Below are 12,079 nucleotides of genomic sequence, written 5' to 3'. Positions count from 1 at the left end.
TCTGCAACTGCTGAGACACCTCTTTGAAGTCCTTATCCTTGAATATGCCTCTCTGTGTGCATCATGGGTGAATGAATCCGTGTACATAAGAGTCCCCGAAGTTGTAATTTTCGATGTGGGTGGCCTTGAAAGCATGTCAGAGAAATTGTTTGTGTTGCCCTTCTTATACTTGATCACCAAATGAAACTGCTATAAAAAACCCATCCACTTGTAATGCCCTGTTTGCTGTAGCTTACTCTGGACTTGCAAGTACTATAACGGGTGGTGATCCGTGTGGATTACTGTCTTTTTTCCCATCAGATAATGCTTCCACTCTTCATAGCTTGCACCATGACATATAGCTCCTTATCATACGCAGGGTAGTTAAGGACTTCCCCATGAAATACTTTAGTATGGTAGCATACAAGTCTTCCTCTATTCATCAAGACAAATCCCATAACATACCCACTCGCATCTGTCTCCACTTCAAAGGGGCACTACAAGTTTGGTAATGCCAGAACTGGTGCTTGGTTGATATTCTTCTTTAGCTCTTGGAAAGCCTTTTGCTGACCTTTTCTCCACTGGAAACTCTTGCCACTTGCTATTATGGCACGGAGCGGTGCTACTACCGCTGAAAACGAGGCTATGAATTTCCTCAGGTATTGCGTTGCACCAATGAAAATCATGACCTCAGAAACTTTTGTAGGAACCGACCATTTCATGATGGCCTCAATCTTGGAGGGATCTATCTTCAACTCTCCTCCATTGATCACATACCCTAGATACACCAAGATCTGCTGCGCAAACTCACACTTTTTGATATTTCCTAGCAACTGGTGCTTCTTCAATGTTTCTAGCACCTGCGTCAATTGTGAAATATTCTCCTCCCAAGAAGCACCATATACCAATATATCATCCAAATAGACAATACCAAATGAATCTATAAAAGGACATAGTATATCATTCATTAATCTCATAAACGTAGCTGGACTAACCACTCATACAAACCTTGCCTGGTTTTGAAGGCAGTCTTCCATGTATCTTCTTATTTGACTCAAACCTAGTGATATCCAGACTTCAAGTCTAGCTTGCTGAAGTATATTTATTGTTGCAACTGATCCAACAAATCATCTATCCTGGGCAGGGGGTATCTGTTCTTAAGCGTGATTTTGTTCAACACCCTATAATCTATACACATACACCAAGTCCCATCCTTCTTTGGCACAATGATGATGTACTTGGTCGAATGAAACCCTGTTCCAGCAGCTGCTGCAACTATTTCTTCACCTCGTTTGCTTCTATAACAAACTACCTGTACAACCCAATATTTGGCAATGGGGAGTCTGACAATAGCTAGATCTCGTGCTTCACTTCTCTCTTAGGTGGTAACCCTTTAGGCTCGTGGAACACATCCTTGTATGCTTGTAACAACTCCTCCAATTGATATTTTCGTTTCTTAGTACATCCCTTCAAGGATGCCTTGCCTCTTATTGACTCCTCTTCAGACTGAATTTCTCTTAAAAATAATAGAACATACTTCTTGTTGGAATTGACCAATTTCTTGTCTTGGTTGGCACTTATCAGTGATATTTTTGACTTTCCTTTGTGCACGTTGATGATGAATGATTTTCCATCCTTGATGAGCCGATACTAGTTGGCGCTCCTCATGAATATTGCATCACGCATTTACATGTATGGAATCCCAAACACGACTCCACATATCAAGGGGAACCACATCTAAATCTACTTCATCAATAACATCAACATTGATAGAAAATCTAATTTTGCATTGTTTAGTTACCTTTAGCTTTGCATCCTTATTTACCCATCCTAATGGATATGAATTTGGATGATCACGAACTTCCAGCACCAAATTCTTGACCAACTCTGCTGCAATGAGATTCGCTTGCGATCTCAAGTCAAACAGAGCAACAATCTTTGTCTTCTTGACCTGTATCTTTATAAAGAAGAGCTTGGTCATTTCTTTATCTCATGTTGTTGAAGGCTACTCAGATTCACGTCCTTCCACACTAATGTACAAACGATCTTCTCATCCACGTACGAGATGATTTCAACTTGGTTTCTCGAATCAGTGGCCATGAGATTCTTCTTCGCATTATCTTTTTTCTTGTTCTCTGGGTTAGATCTAGATGCGGATTCCATCATTTATCCTCTGTATGGCCATCTATGTTGCAATGGCAATGGTTGCTAGGATCTTTGCTCTAGTGTGTTGTGGCTGTCGTTTTTTTATCTTTGCCCCATTTTTTCTTCTTCTTTCCCTCCTTAGATGCGTCTTGTTGCTCCTTCTGCTTTGATCCACTCGATTGTGATCTCTTCTCTAGGTACTGTGCCTGTACACAGGCCTCATCATCGATTTAGGCTTGAATAACATTAATTTCTCATGCAGATTGCCCCCCAGAAACTTGAGGAGTACATATGGGTTCTTTGGAGAGATACCCAACATTATAGCTGTCTTTTTGAATTCCATAGTGTACTCCTGCACGCTTTGGCCCGAATTTTTCCTAAAGTAATGCCACCGAATCAACTGGTCCTCCATGTACCCAACGAGATACAACTATGACTTAATGAGGGTTTTTAATTCCTCCCATTTAGTCACTGGAGGTTGTCCCTCTAACCTCAGGGTTTCTATGCGGCTCTCCCACCAAGTCAATTCATGACCCTCTAATATTAGCTACATGAATGAGATCTTTTTCCCTTTCTCTATCTGATGGACGTTGAAATAAACTTCTAGTTGCTGCAACCAGTGGTTCAACTTAAGGGCACCGATCTCGCCATGGTACGACTTGATATCGACTTTTGCTTCCATTTTAAATAGGGATTGATTCACAACACTCGAACCAATTTGATCTTTCCATATTATTTCTTTGACTGATTCTCTGTTTCTTCTTGATCTCCCAATCCCCCTTTTGATTTGTCCTCAGCATTCAAACCCCCATCTTCTCCAAATATCCCAATATTGTTGCTTAGGGTCTCCATGATGATGTTTACATTGTGATTTATGTCCACAACTTGATGTTCCAACCGCGAAAACCTCACCTCTGTTGGATTAAGAGGGTAATTTACAGATTCGTCAATGATGATTAGGGTTTTACGATTTTCGACCCCGTCAACCTAGATCCTCTACAAACTCCAAAAAATACCCAAAGAAATCCGCTCTAATACCAATATGATCCGCAAAACGTCGTGGATATTCCACTGGATAGTTCGTCACAACATATATGATAATATTATATTAAAAATTTGAGATTGTACAATATTACAATTTTATTAAACTTTAATATCTGTAGATTTAACTGGAATTAGTGCATGCATGCAAATGAAAATTATGTAGAAAAATAGAGAACGAAAAAATAAACTCTCTCACACATACATAAGACACAAAATATGTTCTAGGAAACCCCTTCGAGAGAAAACCCATCTGGAAGGTGAGGTCACTTCACTCTCTTTCTCTATTTAGAAATATGGTTGTAGGTACAAAGAAGTAAGATATGTGGCCCATGGGTTGCTACAATGCACAAATCCTCCCTGTGTGCTCTACCTCCTATCCATCTTGGTTATATTTTCCCAACTATGGAACAAAATTATCTCGAAAGAATGAAATGCTTTTTCCTCCTAGTGACCCGGTTATAACACAACCGAGTAGCCTACTAGTGGTTAAGTTTGACTAAATGAACTCTTAACTAGAGTTACAATATAGAATATTCTTGAGCCTTTTACAAAAAAAACACATGGATAGCCTCGATTCCATGAATAATGGGGGCTGATGCGACATCCTCCAGAATGATAAGTGTGAAAATAGGAAGGTCAACTTCGGAGTGACATAAATTTTGCATATAGACTTCGATTGATGCACTTCTTACGCATTTGAAAATATTTATGTGTGTAGAACAACATAAAAAGGTGTGGCACAAAAGAGACAAAGTTTTACCCCCAAAAAAATTCGTTTGATGCCTCAAAACACTCTTGGAAGGTTTTAGACCTCGTTCTGCCAAATTGGTTCTCGTCGGTAAAAACAATCCCGTGAGCTGATTCCTCCACTTTTTCCACTCTAAGTGCATTGATATGGATGAAAAACAATATAATGATCCAATTCAGATTATGCATAACAACTAGGGTTCTCATTTTGTAGACCTTTTGACACGTATTTTGGCTTCATGGTCATCTGCTTCAATACCATTGCCTATAGCAAGGGAAAAGTGTATTACAACATAGTAGAAAGGGTTTTATCTTGTATCATCTTAGTAGCAGTAAGGGTTTCATGTTTGATTATTACAACATTTTGAAGTAGCAGAGGTTTGGCAACAATCACTTCATTATTGCCACAATATTATATCATTCTAAAGAAGAAAATATTGTATGTTGCAACAGTTCAGAAGATAGAATCACATAGTTCATGTCTTGTGAGGGATTTATGTTAATTTGCAGTAAGGGTTTTTGAAATGAGGGAAATTATTATATTGGAATTCTTCGTAAGTGGGTCACTGTCCCTGGTACGAGAGCCCACAATAATTGGTTTGATTTATTATCATTTTCAGGGACGTTGAGTGGTGCTAGGCGGGGGGTTGGAGTCACCTTCTGATTGTGGTTTGAATACAGTTCAGAGTGGCAGGGTGGTGCTAGGGCGAGTTGGAGATTTCTAGGGCGTTGGAGCATCCTTTTAGTTGACTGTTGATAAAACTAGGGCGTTGGAGCGTCCTTCTAGTGGACATTGGAAAATTGAATGTTTTTCTAGAGTTCTAGGAAGTCAATGCTTCAATTTTCAGTTGGAGTATTTGATGTATTCTCAAAATTATTAGAAAAACATTAAGTGGTTTTTTTCCAGGAGGGGGTTTTCCACCTAAAAAATTCTTGTGTTTACTGTCTACTATTTATTTATGCTTGAATTGATGCTAAAGATTAATTAATGCTTTGAAAAGATTAAATAAATTACTAATTGCTAAGAAATATTGACTCAACCCCCTCTCAGAAATTCCAACAATGACAGATATACAAGTTAATTTTATTGTTGCAGACTCAAAATTAGCGAAGCGATGGGTAAATTTTATTAACAAAACTGCTATATTTCATGTAGACAAAAACAATGGGAAAATAAGTCTTATTGATGGAAATAGAATACCGAATTTTAAATTAAAAAATTTCCATATTGTGGCATTTGCAGTGAGGTGGCAATGCCTAGTGGCAACGCTAGGTGGCTACTAAGTTGGCATTTGTAGGGTGACAAGTGGCATGATTGGACACCATCAAAAGTCGATGTGCTATTAAACCCCTTTGCAACTTTGAATCCGATATGAATATAAGCTATTGATATGCTCGAGTGTCAATTGTCAAATCCATCGAGACACATCTTTGTGTTAGGTCACATGCATGTTAAGGATACAATGTAGATTTAGATGTTTGATGTGAATGTGGTTGTTAGATCCATTGGGGGTGCAACTCCCTATTATCCTTTGTGCATGTTGGGACCCAATATGGATTTGGGCTATTGGATCAGGATAATTTTGGTTGTTGGATCCATTGCAAAAGTAACTCAACATAAACTATCATACATGTTATAACTTGTTATGGGATGTAGACCACTAATCTAGTCTAGGATCAACTATCAAATCTGCGAGTGTGCAAGTCATGCATTGTGGGAGAAAAGTGGAGAATGGACCCTTCATACAATCACAATCAATGAAGGAATGCCACATGGGAGGGAAACAAATGAAGTGGAGCCCTTCCATCTTGGTGGAGCTTAACAAAGCTACCATGTGAATTATGGGGCCTTAGTGGTGACCAGAATGCAAAAGGGGTGGTTACATGTGTGCCAAGTGTCTAAGGAGAGGCATGCAAGTTCAATTCGTGTCTAATGAGAATTGAAACTTATATATACATAGACAAATGCTTTCCAATAGAGGGAGAGCACACAAAGAATATTGGTATAACTATTTAGAAAACAATCACAATTAATATTTTTTCAAATTTACAAACCTATTTTTAAGTGCAAAGCTCGAGGCAAGGTTTACACCTAGAGAGAGAGTTTTGAATCCTCTTTGTGCTTAATAAATCTAGAGTATTATTTATATTTTTATATAAATTTCATATCTTTATCTATACAATTTTGTTTTTGTAATTTTATTAAATAAAAATATAAATTTAAAAGATTATAAAATACGTGAAAGAAAAATGCCACATATATATATATATATATATCCTTTTGGTAAACTCTGTTGGAAGACCTGAATAACTCAGTAATTTGTATCAGGAGTATTTTTTATATGATGATAGAAAACTCTATATTGTATGATGATAAAAAAATCTATTTGCACTATCGGTATGAAGACTTGTAAAGAACTACTCCTAAATTTATTATTATTATTATAAGTATTAAGCTTTTATATACTTGTTAATTAAATTTAAATACAAAATTTTGAAATATAATAATTAAAAATATGAATCATTATAAGATGGATCTTAATTTATACTTATTATTTATATTGTATACATATTTCAGATTTCTTTATATAAATATTTTTATTTCTAATTATATATTTATTAATTAAATTTATTAAATTTTCATATGTTAATTAATTATATGTTCTATAAAGTTTATGAATATAAAATATTATTATTTAAATTTATTTTAATATGATATATATATATATATATATAATAATATATATATAATAATAATAATAATTTTTTAATGTAAAAATTGGTTTGTAATTTTATTAGAAAACATATATATATATACACAGGAAAACATTTGTATTATATAATTTTGCCCCTAGTTAGTAGCAAATACATCATGCAATTATTTTTTTTTATTTTTTCTTCCAATAAAATACATGATTTTCATGAGAATATATTTGAGAAACAAAAGGAGGGTTTTATAGGTGAATACCTTAGAACACTGCCCCTACAAACACTTCTCAGAGTGTTAGAATCCATCAACCATTAGAGAATTAAAACAAATCTGATTTGACCATTATTTTTTAATTCATATATCTTCAATTTACACCTTTTGTTAGCATACTTGTTTGCTTCTCTCTTGAAGTCTCTTTGGACATAAAAATATGCTTAGGATGAGATATCTTCCCCAATTTTCCTAATTCTTTTCATGATATTTCCATAGATTTCACCTTTGGGAGGAAGCCTTTGACCATTGGATGCAAGATTAGAAAATAATCTACCAAAACCTAAGTGTTTTCACCTAATATGTTTTGGTTAACAATAGTCCTAGGTAGAAACCTTTATTGTTTGTCATATAAGGGAGACTTGATGAATACGTAAATTTTTTTCCTCCCCAAAACCAAAATACCATCCTTACTTACTATAATCCCTACAACATTACTATACATTATATTGAATTAAATTAATTTATTACTTTTAATTAAATCAATATCATATTTTATCTTTTTTATTTAACATTTTATTTTACATACACTACAATATTTTCCTATCAATGCACCCAATATTTTAGTATCAAAACTTAGCAATTGAGTAGTTCATCAAATTAGTTAAAGTTTTTGTCCTCCTCACAACCAATATACCATCCTTACCTACTATAATCCCTACAACATTACTATACATTATATTGAATTAAATTAATTTATTAGTTTTAATTAAATCAATATTATATTTTATCTTTTTTATTTAATATACACTATAATATTTTCCTATAGCACCCAAATATCAATATCACTGCACTTAATATTTTAATATTAAAACTTAGCAATTGGGTAGTCCATCAAATTAGTTAATTTTTAATTTTTTTGCTGGCATAAAAAATATGATTCAAACACTGAACAAGGTCAAAATTAACTATAGATGATAGATAATTCCCTTATCCCAACCATTGCACCACACACGAGGACCTATGCCTCACACTAGCAGTGTGAGGCATCAGGTCTGAAATTTCAAATTTACTTGGCCAGTTTACTGAAAATTTGGGATGATTTTTCGTTTTATTCTTCATTTTAAACTTGGATGATTATTTTTATTTTTTAAAATTGTATATAATTTTTTAATAATAATTAAGATGAGATGGAATTCATAAAGCAATATTAGTTGAGTGAGATGATAGAAAAAAGCAGTGGAATCAATTGACATTTTAAAGCTATGGCAACTAAATTTGGAAAAGATGGTACTCACTTTTTAAGTTGATATTTTTGAGTATAATTGTTATTAATATTTTTCTTTTATTTGGTATAAATAAGATTGGATTTAAAATTTTGTTAATTATTTTTATTTTGGAATACTATTATTATAATTACGCCGTAAGGCGTTTCCCTTTGAAATCAACTTTCCTCTGGGGTTACGTGTACAATTATGAGCCTTTGATTTAATTGTTAGACGATTAAAATAATCTTACCCATCCAATTTATTTAACTACAAATTATAAAAATGAGATGCGACCCAGCAGATCGACGGTGTGTCTTCGCTTCATAGCATCTGCATTATTGTGTACTGTGTAACTCCTGGATTGTTGTAAACTGACAGAGCGCTACCTATGGAAACCTCTGCTAAGTCAGGGAAAGGTGCAGGGGGCCGAAAGGGAGAATCCAAGAAAAAGCCCGTCACGAAATCAGTCAAAGCCGGCCTTCAATTTCCTGTTGGAAGGCTCGCCAGGTATCTGAAGAATGGTAGATATGCCAAGAGGGTTGGGATTGGAGCCCCCATTTTTCTTGCAGCTGTGCTTGAATACCTAGCAGCTGAGGTAAATATTGATATGAATTCTGTTTTTAACACATTGATTTGGTTCTATGATGTAGCGATTTGTTTGGTGGTTCCATTGTATCAGTGGCTTTTGTCAATTAGTGTGCTTTCCGAGTTAGGGTTTTGGGGATTTACATGAAATTCTTGGTTTCACTGTTACGAACTGTTACCTCAAGTCTTAGAATTTATGTTTTTGCCGAAAATATCCAGATTTCCCTTTGTTAGGCGGTTAAGAATTTGTCAAGTGCAATTTCAGATCAAATTTGTTTGTTTCCTTCTGTTTTTTAACCCATAAACTTATCTTAAGCTAATTGAATATTTTCTGATTGAGTTCTTAGGTCTGATGGGTCAATCCAGCTCTTCTTTAGCTCCTCCACCAATGGGCCTTTTTCTGGAGAAGAACAAGATCAAACAGTTTGGTGTGTATCCAGAGCGATATCTCATTGTATATTTACTAGATGAATGCTTGGCCTCGATTTTCCAGAAGCTCACAAATGAAGATCGAAATGCTTTTTCCCTAGTCTACATTAGATGGCACCGCATTGAATCGAAAAGCAGGCAACGCCTAGTTCTCCTTGCTCGAACTGAGCTTTCCTCCTTGCTTCCAGCCCTGATCACTAGATTTGAACATGTGACTGTTCTGGCTCTGAAATGCTCCAGAAAATTTCCCAGTATTGACAACAAGGCACTTTCTTTAATTGGAAAGAGTTTCACTCATCTCAATAAGATCAAACTGAAGGGATGCATCGAGATTACTGATGAGGGTCTAGAGTCCTTCTCACTTGTATGTGGTCCTATTAAGAAATTTTCATGCGGGTCATGTGGATTTGGAGCGAAGGGTTTGAATTCAATACTTAAGAATTGCAACGAACTGGAAGATCTTACAGCTAAAAGACTTAGAAGATTAGATGTTCAAACAGAAAGAATAGGGCCAGGGCAAGGTAAGCTACAACGATTGTGCCTTAAAGATCTTTATAACGGGCAGCTATTTGCCCCACTATTATCGGGATCCAAGTGTCTAAGGACGCTCATTTTATCACGGAATTCAGGGTCTTGGGATCAGTTGTTGGAAATCAGCACTAGAAACTTGCAACAACTGACGGAATTGCAAATTGAAAACATGCATTTACACTAGAAACTTGCAACAACTGACGGAATTGCAAATTGAAAACATGCATTTAGGTGATAGAGGTTTGATGGCTGTTTCAAAGTGCTCAAAGCTGGAAGTATTTTATATTGGCAGGGTGTCTGATTGTCCTGATCGAGGTATTTATGCAGTTGCAAATGGATGTAGGAAACTAAGAGAGGTGCACCTTGATAGTGGCAAGTCCAAAAGAATTGTCGAGGAAGAGTTACTGTCCATTGCTAACAAATGTATTCAGATGCAAGAACTTGGCAATGTCTTCATATGCAAGAACTTGTCTTGATGGGCATTGCTATTTCAGTTGAGAGTTTGAGTGCCTTGGTTTCCAATTGCCCTGTGCTAGAAAGAATGGCACTCTGCAACAGTGATAGTGTTGGGGACAAGGAGATGTCTTGTATTTCAGGTAAGTTCATAGCATTGAAGAAGCTATGCATTAAAAATTGCCCAATATCTGATGAAGGTCTTGTGACGATTGCCAGCGGCTGCCCTAGCCTTATAAAATTAAAGGTGTAAAGCAGTAACATCCAAAAGTGTCTGTCAGGTTCAGAAAAAAAGAGCCTCTCTAATCGTTGTTGTTGATGGTGGTTCACAGACATCAAGAGATGATGTTCAGAGCAGGTCTCTTCAGCTTGGGGATGACAGAGTCATTAGAGAATCAACTCATGTGCTATGCGGAAGCAGAGGTCACTTAATCAAGACAAAATTGGGCACAACAACGTCCAATTTGTTTAGAGGGTCTTTTTCTGGTGGCCAGTCTCGTGGTTAAGTTTCTGAGATAGATATATGAAAGGATGCTTATTGTATTTTATTGATTTCCTTTGACGATTCTCTCTTTGCAAGGAAACTCTACGACGCATGACTGTTGTGAATATCCAGAAATTCTTGTAGCCATTCTTTGTAAACCTTTCTATTCTATTCTATTCCGAACTGGATTATTTCCTAACAGGTCTACATGATGTTGAAGTTAGAGCCTATTTTGTTTCTTGTTGTAGGTACATGTTTCTGTTTGATCAGATCTATAATATGTAATTTGAAATCCAATACCTCATATTGTATTTCCAGAACACTACTGTTTGTTTATGAAACTCAGTCATGTATCTTAGGGCTTCCTTGCAATGCCCGAAACAAAATTAAATTCCAGAATAGATCCATGCATCTCAGTGCATTTCACCATCTTTCAGTAAGCAGGCAATTCCTGTCTTTGAAGATTCTTCCTTGTATAATCGGTCAGCCGGCATTCAAAGTTTTGGCTACAACGTTTAGGTCCGTTTCCATTGGGTTGGTGATTTTTAACAATCTTAATTACATTTTTTACTTGTTTCAGTTGCATTCTGCACTTGTCTCTGTACATGTAGAATTTTTTTGGCTATGCTTAATTTATCTAATTTCTATACTATCTCATGCTCTCTTTTTTCCTGGCCTCTGGTATTTCAATGCCTGCAAAGATGAATTCTGTCATACATGAAAAATTGCCCAATATCTGATGAAGGTCTTGTGACGGTTGCCAGCGGCTGCCCTAGCCTTATAAAATTAAAGGTGTAAAGCAGTAACATCCAAAAGTGTCTGTCAGGTTCAGAAAAAAAGAGCCTCTCTAATCATTGCTATTGATGGTGGTTCACAGATAGCAGGACAGGATGATCAGAGTAGGTCTCTTCAGCTTGGGGATGACAGCGTCATTAGAGAATCAACTCATGTGCTATGCAGAAGCAGAGGTCACTTAATCAAGACAAAATTGGGCACAACAACTTCCAATTTGCTCAGAGGGTCTTTTTCTGGTGGCCAGTCTCGTGGTTAAGTTTCTGAGATAGATATATGAAAGGATGCTTATTGTATTTTATTGATTTCCTTTGACGATTCCCTCTTTGCAAGGAACCTCTAGGACGCATGACTGTTGTGAATATCCGGAAATTCTTGTAGCCATTCTTTGTAAACCTTTATATTCTATTCCGAACTGGATTATTTCCTAACAGGTCTACATGATGTTGAAGTTAGAGCCTATTTTGTTTCTTGTTGTATGTACATGTTTTGTTTGATCAGATCTATAATATGTAATTTGAAATACAGTAGGAGGGGTGGTAGCAGAAGCAACTCACATGGTCAAGGCAAGGCCTAGACATTTGTCCAGGACTCAGTCGAAACTTATTCCATTGTTGTCCCTTGAGAAATTAGAAATTTGGAAACCATGGTGGATGATGAGAGGCAATCTTATTCTGACTCTAAGATAATGGAGGAGATTTC

The 12,079-nt window shown here is 36.0% G+C and overlaps 1 pseudogene; it reads left to right on the top strand.

The window, feature by feature from the left end:
- Positions 1–9,040: 9,040 nt before the first annotated feature.
- On the top strand, positions 9,041–10,607 carry LOC149188900 (putative F-box/LRR-repeat protein 8 pseudogene; annotated as a pseudogene).
- Positions 10,608–12,079: the final 1,472 nt, after the last annotated feature.

This window comes from Pinus tabuliformis, chromosome 3_1 (assembly GCF_031772625.1).
Source record: "Pinus tabuliformis cultivar Carrire ecotype Pingquan chromosome 3_1, CPIR1, whole genome shotgun sequence".
NCBI classification, from domain to species: domain Eukaryota; kingdom Viridiplantae; phylum Streptophyta; class Pinopsida; order Pinales; family Pinaceae; genus Pinus; species Pinus tabuliformis.
The sequence above is the reverse complement of the archived record's forward strand: the minus strand, read 5'-3'. Positions and strand labels throughout refer to the sequence as shown.